This window comes from Oncorhynchus masou, chromosome 24, assembly GCF_036934945.1.
Source record: "Oncorhynchus masou masou isolate Uvic2021 chromosome 24, UVic_Omas_1.1, whole genome shotgun sequence".
Taxonomy (NCBI): Eukaryota; Metazoa; Chordata; class Actinopteri; order Salmoniformes; family Salmonidae; genus Oncorhynchus; species Oncorhynchus masou.
In genome coordinates, this window is record NC_088235.1 from 5,749,524 (window position 1) to 5,761,564 (window position 12,041).

The following is a 12,041-nucleotide window of genomic DNA, read 5'->3' on the forward strand; positions in this document are numbered from 1 at the left end:
GAGGTATGAGGCTGAGGAAGATGAGATAAGGAGGTATGAGGCTGAGGAAGATGAGATGAGGAGGTATGAGGCTGAGGAAGATGAGATGAGGAGGTATGAGGCTGAGGAAGATGAGATGAGGAGGTATGAGGCTGAGGAAGAGGAGATGAGGAGGTATGAGGCTGAGGAAGATGAGATGAGGAGGTATGAGGCTGAGGAAGATGAGATGAGGAGGTATGAGGCTGAGGAAGATGAGATGAGGAGGTATGAGGCTGAGGAAGATGTGATGAGGAGGTATGAGGCTGAGGAAGATGAGATGAGGAGGTATGAGGCTGAGGAAGATGAGATGAGGAGGTATGAGAATGAGGAAGAGGAGATGAGGAGGTATGAGGCTGAGGAAGATGAGATGAGGAGGCATGAGGCTGAGGAAGATGAGATGAGGAGGTATTAGGCTGAGGAAGATGAGATGAGGAGGTATTAGGCTGAGGAAGATGAGATGAGGAGGTATGAGGCTGAGGAAGATGAGATGAGGAGGCATGAGGCTGAGGAAGATGAGATGAGGAGGTATTAGGCTGAGGAAGATGAGATGAGGAGGTATGAGACTGAGGAGGATGAGATGAGGAGGTATGAGAATGAGGAAAATGAGATGAGGAGGATGAGGCTGAGGAAGATGAGATGAGGAGGATGAGAAGAGGATGTATGAGGCTGAGGAAGATGAGATGAGGAGGTATGAGGCTGAGGAAGATGAGATGAGGAGGTATGAGGCTGAGGAAGATGAGATGAGGAGATATGAGGCTGAGGAAGATGAGATGAGGAGGTATGAGGCTGAGGAAGATGAGATGAGGAGGTATGAGGCTGAGGAAGATGAGATGCGGAGGATGGGAAGAGGATGTATGAGGCTGAGGAAGATGAGATGAGGAGGTATGAGGCTGAGGAAGATGAGATGAGGAGATATGAGGCTGAGGAAGATGAGATGAGGAGGTATGAGGCTGAGGAAGATGAGATGAGGAGGCATGAGGCTGAGGAAGATGAGAAGAGGAGGTATGAGACTGAGGAAGATGAGATGAGGAGGCATGAGGCTGAGGAAGATGAGATGAGGAGGTATGAGGCTGAGGAAGATGAAATGAGGAGGTATGAGGCTGAGGAAGATGAGATGAGGAGGTATGAGGCTGAGGAAGATGAGATGAGGAGGTATGAGGCTGAGGAAGATGAGATGAGGAGGTATGAGGCTGAGGAAGATGAGAAGAGGAGGTATGAGGCTGAGGAAGATGAGATGAGGAGGTATGAGGCTGAGGAAGATGAGAAGAGGAGGTATGAGGCTGAGGAAGATGAGATGAGGAGGTATGAGGCTGAGGAAGATGAGAAGAGGAGGTATGAGACTGAGGAAGATGAGATGAGGAGGATGAGAAGAGGAGGTATGTGACTGAGGAAGATGAGAAGAGGAGGTATGAGGATGAGGAAGATGAGATGAGGAGGATGAGAAGAGGAGGTATGAGGCTGAGGAAGATGAGATGAGGAGGTATGAGGAGGCGTCAGGCTGTGAAATAGGCCTCTCAGAATACAGAATACCGTGAATGGATAGATAGAGCTGTCTGATAAATGAGACGGCAGTTTCATGGGGAACATAAAGAAACAAAGGAACAGGATCCCTGTGGAATCAGTCTAAAAGGGGAGAAAGCAGTCAGTCATTTACCTCCAGATTTATATTCAGCTGGGTCAGAGATGGCTTGGCTCCACATGCTAAGCAGGTAATCCAGCTAACTCTCAGAAATAGAATACTGTTTCATATTGAAGCTACTGTATATATTGAAATTCAACATTTCACATGTTTTGAGTCACAGTGACAAACATGAATTGAGCACCATTTCTGTATTTATTTTGTGTTTTCACATGACCTGTATGTAGATATCAATGTGTGTACACAATCACACAGCCCACTGCACAATTATAAAAGACATCATGTACATATACAGAAAACAATCCTGCTAAGCAATTGGTATTTTCTAACTATTTCAAACATGATTCTCCACAGCATCTGTGAGAATCAATGGATGGTAATTGTGTATTGATGGATTTTGTAAATGTCCCCCCCAAAAAAAAAAGTTCTGTTGTGTTTATTATGATGTGGGTTCTTCTTATGGTGTAAAAGGATAAGTTAAAGTTGCTTATTTGTCATTTAAACCGTCGTTAATGTGAAAGTCATACGTAGTGCATTCTCTGTAACAGGTCGAAGACGTTGTGTGAAGATTCTAAAGGACTGTTCATTTGGTTCTGAACATTGGGATTTTACAGATAATATAGTTTACTGTACAAAACAGTGTCTTAAAATGTGTGTTATATGTTGTTTTTTCTCATTTATTTATTTTAATTTAAACATGCAATGTTTGTGGGATTGTGAGTTTGATTAATTAAAACCTTCTAAAATGGACCTTTTCGGTCAGCTGGGTTCTTCTGCATGATACAATAGCTTTCATAGTTAGATGGAGAACAAGATCTTTTGGGGTCCTCCCATAGCATCTTCATAACCACAATATGCATGGATGTAGAAGTAGTAGAATGGAGTTTGAAGATTGACAATACATATCACATATAATCTAAGGATGGACCCTAGAAGTGTATCTCTAACTCTGTTTATACCTGGTGCTAACATGTGGTTGTCATTATCCTATCGAGATGATCGAAATCACTATCCGATCAAGATTTATCACGTCTATGCTTGCCGTTAAAATGCATGTTTTATGGTCCAAAGTAGTGTGTTTGAGAGTACATCTATCTATAGAGTAGTTTACATCTATCTATAGTTTACATCTATCTATAGAATACATCTATCTATAGTTTACATCTATCTATAGTTTACATCTATCTGTAGAGTACATCTATCTATAGTTTACATATATCTATAGTTTACATATATCTATAGTTTACATATATCTATAGAGTAGTTTACATCTATCTATAGAGTACATCTATCTATAGTTTACATCTATCTATAGAGTACATCTATCTATAATTTACATCTATCTATAGAGTAGTTTACATCTATCTATAGAGTAGTTTACATCTATCTATAGAGTACATTTATCTATAGTTTACATCTATCTATAGTTTACATCTATCTATAGAGTAGTTTACATCTATCTATAGAGTAGTTTACATCTATCTATAGAGTACATCTATCTATAGTTTACATCTATCTATAGTTTACATCTATCTATAGAGTAGTTTACATCTATCTATAGAGTACATCTATCTATAGTTTACATCTATCTATAGTTTACATATATCTATAGAGTAGTTTACATCTATCTATAGTTTACATCTATCTATAGAGTAGTTTACATCTATCTATAGAGTACATCTATCTATAGTTTACATCTATCTATAGAGTAGTTTACATCTATCTATAGTTTACATCTATCTATAGAGTAGTTTACATCTATCTATAGAGTAGTTTACATCTATCTATAGAGTAGTTTACATCTATCTATAGTTTACATCTATCTATAGTTTACATATATCTATTGTTTACATCTATCTATTGTTTACATCTATCTATTGTTTACATCTATCTATAGAATACATCTATCTATAGTTTACATATGTCTATACTTTTATTTATTTTACCTTTATTTAACCAGGCAAGTCAGTTTAAGAACAAATTCTTATTTTCAATGACGGCCTAGGAACAGGGGGTTAACTGCCTATTCAGGGGCAGAACGACAGATCTGTACCTTGTCAGCTTGGGGGTTTGAACTTGCAACCTACCGGTTACTAGTCCAACGCTCTAACCACTAGGCTACCCTGCCGCCCCATCTAGAGTACATCTATCTATATAATTTGTGGGCAGAACTGAAAAAGTGTGTGCGAGGAAGCAGGCCACAAGCCTGACTCAGCTACACCAGCTCTGCCAGGAGGAATGGCCCACAACTCACCCAACCCACCATGGGAAGCCTGTGGAAGGACACCCAAAACGCTTGACCCAAGCCAAACCAATCAAAGGCAATGTTACCAAATACCAACTGAGCGCACGTAAACCTCTGACCCACTGGGAATGCGATGAAAGCAACAAAAGCCGATCAAGTCATTCTCTCCCCTATTATTCTGACATTCCACATTCCCAAAACAAAGCCGTGATTCCATCCGACCCAAGACAGGAACTGTGAAAAACTGAGTTCAAATGCATTTGGCCAAGGTGCATGCAAACCTCCGACCTCAACTCTATACTTTATACTAATACGAATGCTCAGAGAGGTAATAATTAATAATAATTATCAAATAAAAATAATTAAAAAGTTGGGTCCAAATTATTGCCAGCCATTTTTAATAGTTCAGTAAGGATAATGACACAGAGACTTTTTCTAAAATGTTTTATGAGATTGGAGAACAAACACATTGGGATGAGATCTTAGACCATTCCTCCATACAGAATCTTTCCACACCCTTGATATAGATTAGCAGTACATTGGGGGGGGGGGGGGGGGGGTGTTAGACCAGTCCTCCATACAGAATCTTTACACATCCTTGATATAGATGAGCAGTACATTGGGGGGGGAGGTGTTAGACAGGTCCTCCATACAGAATCTTTACACATCCTTGATATAGATGAGCAGTACATTGGGGGGGGGGTGTTAGACCAGTCCTCCATACAGAATCTTTACACATCCTTGATATAGATTAGCAGTACATTGGGGGGGGGGGTGTTAGACCAGTCCTCCATACAGAATCTTTCCACATCCTTGATATAGATGAGCAGTACATTGGGGGGGGGGGGGGTTAGACCAGTCCTCCATACAGAATCTTTCCACATCCTTGATATAGATGAGCAGTACATTGGGGGGGGGGTGTTAGACCAGTCCTCCATACAGAATCTTTCCACATCCTTGATATAGATGAGCAGTACATTGGGGGGGGGGGGTGTTAGACCAGTCCTCCATACAGAATCTTTACACATCCTTGATATAGATGAGCAGTACATTGGGGGGTGGGGTGTTAGCCCAGTCCTCCATACAGAATCTTTCCACATCCTTGATATAGATGAGCAGTACATTGGGGGGGGGGGGTGTTAGACCAGTCCTCCATACAGAATCTTTACACATCCTTGATATAGATGAGCAGTACATTGGGGGGGTGGGGTGTTAGCCCAGTCCTCCATACATAATCTTTACACACCCTTGATATAGATGAGCAGTACATTGGGGGGGGGTGGGGTGTTAGCCCAGTCCTCCATACAGAGTCTTTACACATCCTTGATATAGATGAGCAGTACATTGGGGGGGGGGGGGGTGTTAGACCAGTCCTCCATACAGAATCTTTACACATCCTTGACATCCTTCATCTGCTCTTATGGACTGCCCTCTTCAATTCAAACCACAGCTTTTCAATAGCATGGCAGCAACACATGACAGCACAGCATGGTAGCGACACAACATGACAACAACATCGTAGCAACACAACATGACAACAACATCGTAGCAACACAACATGGCAGCAGCACACCATGGTAGCAGCACAAAACAAGGTACAAACTGCAGCTAGCGACTGGAACGAGCTGCAACAAACACTCAAACTGGACAGTTCTCTAACTCTCTTCATTCACAAACTCAATCATGGACACAGTTGTGGTGTCACGTTCTGACCTTTATTTCCTTTGTTTTGTCATTATTTAGTATGGTCAGGGCGTGAGTAGGGGCGGGCAGTCTATGTTTGTTTTTCTATGATTTGGGTATTTCTATGTTTCGGTCTAGTATGGTTCTCAATCAGAGGCAGGTGTCATTAGTTGTCTCTGATTGAGAATCATACTTCGGTAGCCTGGGTTTCACTGTGTGTTTGTGAGTGATTGTTTCTGTCTCTCTGTTTGCACCAGATAGGGCTGTTTTGTTTTTTCACATTTCTTGTTTTGTTAGTTTATTCATGTATAGTGTCTCTTTAAATGAAACATGAATAACCACCACGCTGCGTTTTGCTCCACCTCTCCTTCAGGTAAAGAAAGACGTTACATGTGGCTGCTTTGCGTGATGTATTGTTGTCTCTACCTTCTTACCCTTTTCTGTTGTCTGTGCCCAATAATGTTTGTGACTAATTCACCCACATTTTTAACACAAAGTTTACAACTTCTGTCGTTACGGAGTTTGTGAAAAGAATGTAATCAAACGATTACTTAAGAAATTATAATTTTGAAAAAACAATTTGACATGTCCCCAAACCGTAACTAAACTGCTCAACGTCTCTTTGACCCATCAACTTGAAACTGATTGGCTTACAGGACACCAAAATAAGGTCTAACACAACACGTGTTGATAAATGCCAAAAACATGGAAACAGGAAGCAATTCAGTTGTGAACCTAAACACTGTTTGCATTTATGCTAAGACCTCTCAAGCATAGGTTGACAAAAAATGATAAGAAATGCAATATATTCAGAAAACCCAAGATGTTATGAGTCGCCACTATCTGGGGAAGTGGCAAAGTCATTGACCCTGCCCATTTCGACAATGTTTCTTCTTAAAATCTCATTTTAAACCTAATCCTAAATCTTACCTTAACCACACTGCTAACCTTATGCCTAACCCAAACCTTAAATTGAAGACCAAAATGCTCATTTTTATTTTAGAAAATGTTAACGATATAGCTAATTTTGAATTTGCCGCTCGCCCATCTAGTGGCATCCTTAATTATGGAGCCAAACTTCGAACTGTATGGCCCACAGGCCACTACAATAAGCACCTACATTTAAAAGCTCAGTCCTGCCACTCTTTTGATGTAGAGCTACTAGGGTAAATAAAGTCCTGTTCACAATTTTGTTTTTCAAATCGGTTTTGGAATACTGACTGTCCAAACAGCAAGTTACAAGTGAACAAATCAGATTTGACTGTAGTCATTTACTGACACGGCTACGCTAGTTGTCATGGTAACGGCGAGTGTGTGTGTGTGCAGTAGGGGTGTAACGGACCGTAGTTGATGCGTACAGATCACCCCCCACGGTTCGGCAGGCATGTTTAACCGTCAGTGTCAAATACAGTTTCACTGACACTGTTACCTTTTTAAAAGGACCTGTCGTTGCAACACCAATATAATCTAAGCCAGATGTGGCCGTACACAAGCCACAATTAAGTCAGGAAGATAATGGTGGCGCACGGCCAAGGGGGGTCAATCATCTACATAGGAAGGAGGGAACATGTCTGGTGGAAATGTATACATACTGATGTCCTGAACAAGAAGGGCGTGGAGTTGCTCGGCTTGGTTACTTTCTGTAATAAAAAAGTCTGTTTGAATTCACAAGCTACGGTATCTGAGAAATATTTGATTCAATATTTACCATTACACTATCTATAGAATACACCTATCTATAGAATACACCTATCTATAGAATACACCTATCTATAGAATACACCTATCTATAGAATACATCTGCCTATAGAGTACATGTAATGGCGTTCTTCGTTTGTCGCAAGAAAGTCGGACCGAAATGCAGCGTGTTGGTTACTCATGTCTTTAATGAAACAAATGACGATACATGAAATAACTTATAAATACAAAAACAACAAACGGAACGTGAAAAACCTATACAGCCTGTCTGGTGAACACTAACACAGAGACAGGAACAATCACCCACGAAATACAAAGTGAAACCCAGGCTACCTAAATACGGTTCCCAATCAGAGACAACGAGAATCACCTGACTCTGATTGAGAACCGCCTCAGGCAGCCAAACCTATGCAACACCCCTACTCAGCCGCAATCCCAATAACTAAAAAACCCCACTACGAAATACAACAACATAAACCCATGTCACACCCTGGCCTGACCAACTAATTAACGAAAACACAAAATACTAAGACCAAGGTGTGACATTACATATATGTATAGAGTACATCTATCTATAAAATGCCCTGCATGCATTTATTGTGTCAGTCTGTCTGAACACAATATTCAGGACATGCGTTAAGGATGAGGCAACACATAAAGGGACTGACAATGACATGCTACCACTAGGGATATGAGTCTGGCTGGGATGCATGGTCGGTGCTTGGAACATATTCTTTAACCTGATCAATGAGAGAGAGAGAGAGAGAGAGAGAGAGAGAAGGGGGGAGAGAGAGAGAGAGAAGGGGGGAGAGAGAGAGAAGGGGGGGGAGAGAGAGAGAGAGAAGGGGGGGGAGAGAGAGAGAGAGAAGGGGGGGAGAGAGAGAGAAAGGGGGGGAGAGAGAGAGAGAAGGGGGGGGGGGAGAGAGAGAGAAAGGGGGGGGGAGAGAGAGAGAAGGGGGGGAGAGAGAGAGAAAGGGGGGGAGAGAAAGGGGGGGAGAGAAAGGGGGGGGGGGGGGGGGAGAGAGAGAAGGGGGGGGAGAGAAGGGGGGGGTGTTACGGATACAGTTATCCTGTGTGTGTGTATCCTGTGTGTGTGTTTCTTTTCTCTCCTTCTCCCCTCACAGGTGAAAATCATCACTCCCCAATCAGTCAACAACCAATCATCAATCAGAAGACACACCTCCTCCAATTTCCTGACCTATCACAGTTCCTTCCCCATGGTTTAAAAACCCCATCATTTGTTTGTTCTGGAGCCCAGCTCAGAGCAGCCCAGCCCAGCTCAGCTCAATCTCTCTGTAAATGCCATGTCTGTAGGTCTCTGTGTTTCACTCTCGCTTTGTGTCGTAACCTCTCTTTTGTTTAAGCACCTCATAGCACTTTGTCATCACCTGTGAGTATTGTTTTTGGTTATGGTGTTTGTGTTTGATTGCTGGTGGAAAAGGGGGAAACCAAGACAAGTCGCCCATGGGCATACACTACCCGTAGGTGAACTTTGTTAAATACACTAGTTAGAACTGGGCGGACCACCCACTGTATTTTTGGTTAGTTAGTTAGCTGTTGTTAAAGTAGGCTAGTCTAGCTTAGGGGTGTTTTTGAATACTTATTGTTTCTTTCCTTGGGTCCAGCTCAGCCCCTTTTCCTGCTCCCCCCATTACCGTGTGTTTATAAATAAACCTAGAGTTTGACGGTAGATTTCAGTTGTCGTGCTTATTTCGTTCACACTTTTCCTTTGTCACAATAATAATTTGCATGAGTTATGTTACGAGTCTCATTACCATCCCCCCTAGACTGTCGGGCCAAAAGGGATTCGTAACATAAGTGGAGCCTCATCTGGGATCTGTCATAACTGACACCCATGCCGCTCATGTAGATTGTTGTAGTGGTATAGTTCAGTGTTGAGCGTCATAGCTGAAGTAGCATTAGTGTTTGCTATTTCCTTTGGCACTTGTGAAGTAGTGTAAAAATGACTACTTTTGATTTGAAATCTTTTTTGGATAACCCTTCGTGGGAGGTTTTTGACAAATGTCGTAGAGTTGATTTAATGACCTTGGCTGACCATTATTCAGTATCGATTCCGCAGAGTTTAGTTAAGGCGGAGGTGAAACGGCTAGTATTAAATGTATTGTTGGAAGAGCAGGTGCTTGTGTTACCGCTGCCTGAGCCTACTACCCCTGTAGCGGATGTTGCTGCTCCTGTAAGACCATTGGTGTCTGATAATGAGGAGAGGCTAAAACACCAGCCACATTGTCCCATTTTGATCCACTCTCCCCACTGTCAAATGGTGATGCCAGGAGGGATGTCTGTTTAGCACAGTTCCAACTGGAGGTGGAAGAGAGAGCCCAAATTAGGCGAGAGACTCTCCAGTTGGAGATGTGTAAAATAGAGGCAGAAAAAGAACGAGAACAACGGCATTTAGAGATGTGTAAAATTGAGGCAGACAGAGAACAAAGGCAGTTGGAGTTCAAAATGCGCCAGATGGAACTTGAGGCAGAGACAGCGAGGCTAGCCTCCGGTCCTACTGTGCCTGTTTGTGAGCCGTCCTCACCTGCTGTGTCCTCAAACACGTTTGACATTAGTAGGCAGATTGCCTTAGTACCTTTGTTCAGAGAGTCAGAGGTTGACTCCTATTTTTGTGTATTTGAGCGTATAGCCGTAGCATTGAAATGGCCTGAAGAGGTTTGGTGCCTATTACTTCAGTGTAAATTAACTGGTAAAGCCCAAGAGGTTTTGTCAGCGCTACCTCTGGAGGACAGTTTGAATTATGAAGTGGTCAAAGCTACTGTTCTTCGTGCCTATGAGCTTGTGCCTGAGGCATACCGACAGAGATTTAGGTCTCATAGAAAGTCTTCTAGTAAGACTTATGTGGAATTTGCTAGAAACAAGGGAAATCTGTTTGATAAATGGCATGCTGCTAGTAAGGTAACTGATTTCAACTCTCTCCGGAGTTAATCTTGTTGGAAGAGTTTAAAAATTGCTTACCCGAACGCATTGTAGTTTACCTAAACGAACAGAAAGTATCCACCCTGGCAGAAGCGTCTGTGTTGGCAGACGAGTTTGTGTTGACGCACAAGAGTGTGTTTTCGGCTCAAACTGAGAGTAGAGCCACTGAGTTTCCTACCTTTAGTCCTAGTCGGCCAGCAGTAGTATGTCAAGCACGCCAGAAGAATGAGCGTCCATGTTTCTATTGTCATAAAGTAGGACATATGATTAATGATTGCTTCCTGCTTAAACGCAAACAAGGGATGCCTCTTCGTGCCAAGCCACCAACAGGTGTTGCTCTAATTCGTACGGTTGTGAGGTCTGCAACAAAACAGGTGCCTCAGGGTAACTGTAGTTTGAAAGTCTCAGTCCCCGACCGCAGTTATGAACCATTCATTTTCGAGGGGTTTGTGTCCCTAACGAATGACGAAGCGTCTCAGCGTCCGGTTAAAATCCTTAGAGATACTGGTGCGGCGCAGTCGTTTATATTGTCTGATGTGTTGCCCTTATCTGATGATACATACTGTGGTTCCAGTGTGTTAGTGCAGGGTATTGAAATGGGTTTTGTCCCAGTGCCATTGCACTTTGTGAAAGTACACTCTGAGTTAATCAGTGGAATATTCAGAGTGGGGGTACGCCCTATGTTGCCAGTGAAAGGTGTGACCTTCATAATGGGTAACGATATTGCCGAAGGAAATGTAGTACCCGTATTGGAAGTATTGGATAAAAGTGACCACTCTCTCTCGAATGAGCTGGCACAGAATTATCCACATGTGTTCCCCGCTTGTGCCGTCACTCGTGCTCAGGCACGACAAGAGGGTGATGAGATAGATTTGTCGAACACTGTTCTGTTCAAAGAGGTTGATCAAGAGGATGGATTGTGTGATACCTCTGAGAAGCATGGACAGGTGCGCCCTGTTGATGCCAAGGTCTTGGCTATAACTGCATTCCCTGCACCTACCACCAGACGAGAGCTACGCCGCTTTTTAGGGATGGTTGGCTACTACCATAGCTTCTGTAAAAATTTCTCTGCGGTAGTTGCTCCATTGACCGATTTGCTTAGTCCGGCTAGATCATTTGAGTGGTCCCCTAATTGTAAGAGAGCTTTTGAATCAGCGAAAGCACTCTTATGTAGTACACCTGTACTTGCTGCTCCTGATTTTGAACAACCGTTCAAACTTGAGGTAGATGCTAGTGCCAGAGGTGCTGGTGCTGTTCTACTGCAGCAGGAAAAGAGTGGAGTGGATCATCCCGTTTGTTATTTTTCACGTAAATTTAATAAATGTCAAACAAACTATGCGACAATAGAACAAGAAGCTCTTGCTTTGTTGTTGGCTCTGCAATACTTTGAAGTATATATTGGTTCCAGTGCCCTACCCGTGATTGTATATACTGACCATAACCCCTTAGTTTTTCTCCACCGAATGTACAACCAGAACCAGCGCCTTATGCGTTGGGCGCTGATTGTACAAAATTATAATTTGGAGATCCGCCACAAAAAGGGTTCTGATAATGTGTTGGCAGATGCTTTGTCTCGTGTGTGAAAATGATTTCTGCATGTTTTGCAAGGGGGGTGCGTCACCTGAGTGGGTTGATTCACTGATGTGGTCATCCTGTCTGGGTTGGCGCCCCCCCCCTTGGGTTGTGCCGTGGCGGAGATCTTTGCGGGCTATACTCAGCTTTGTCTCAGGATGGTAAGTTGGTGGTTGAAGATATCCCTCCAGTGGTGTGGGGGCTGTGCTTTGGCAAAGTGGGTGGGGTTATATCCTTCCTGTTTGG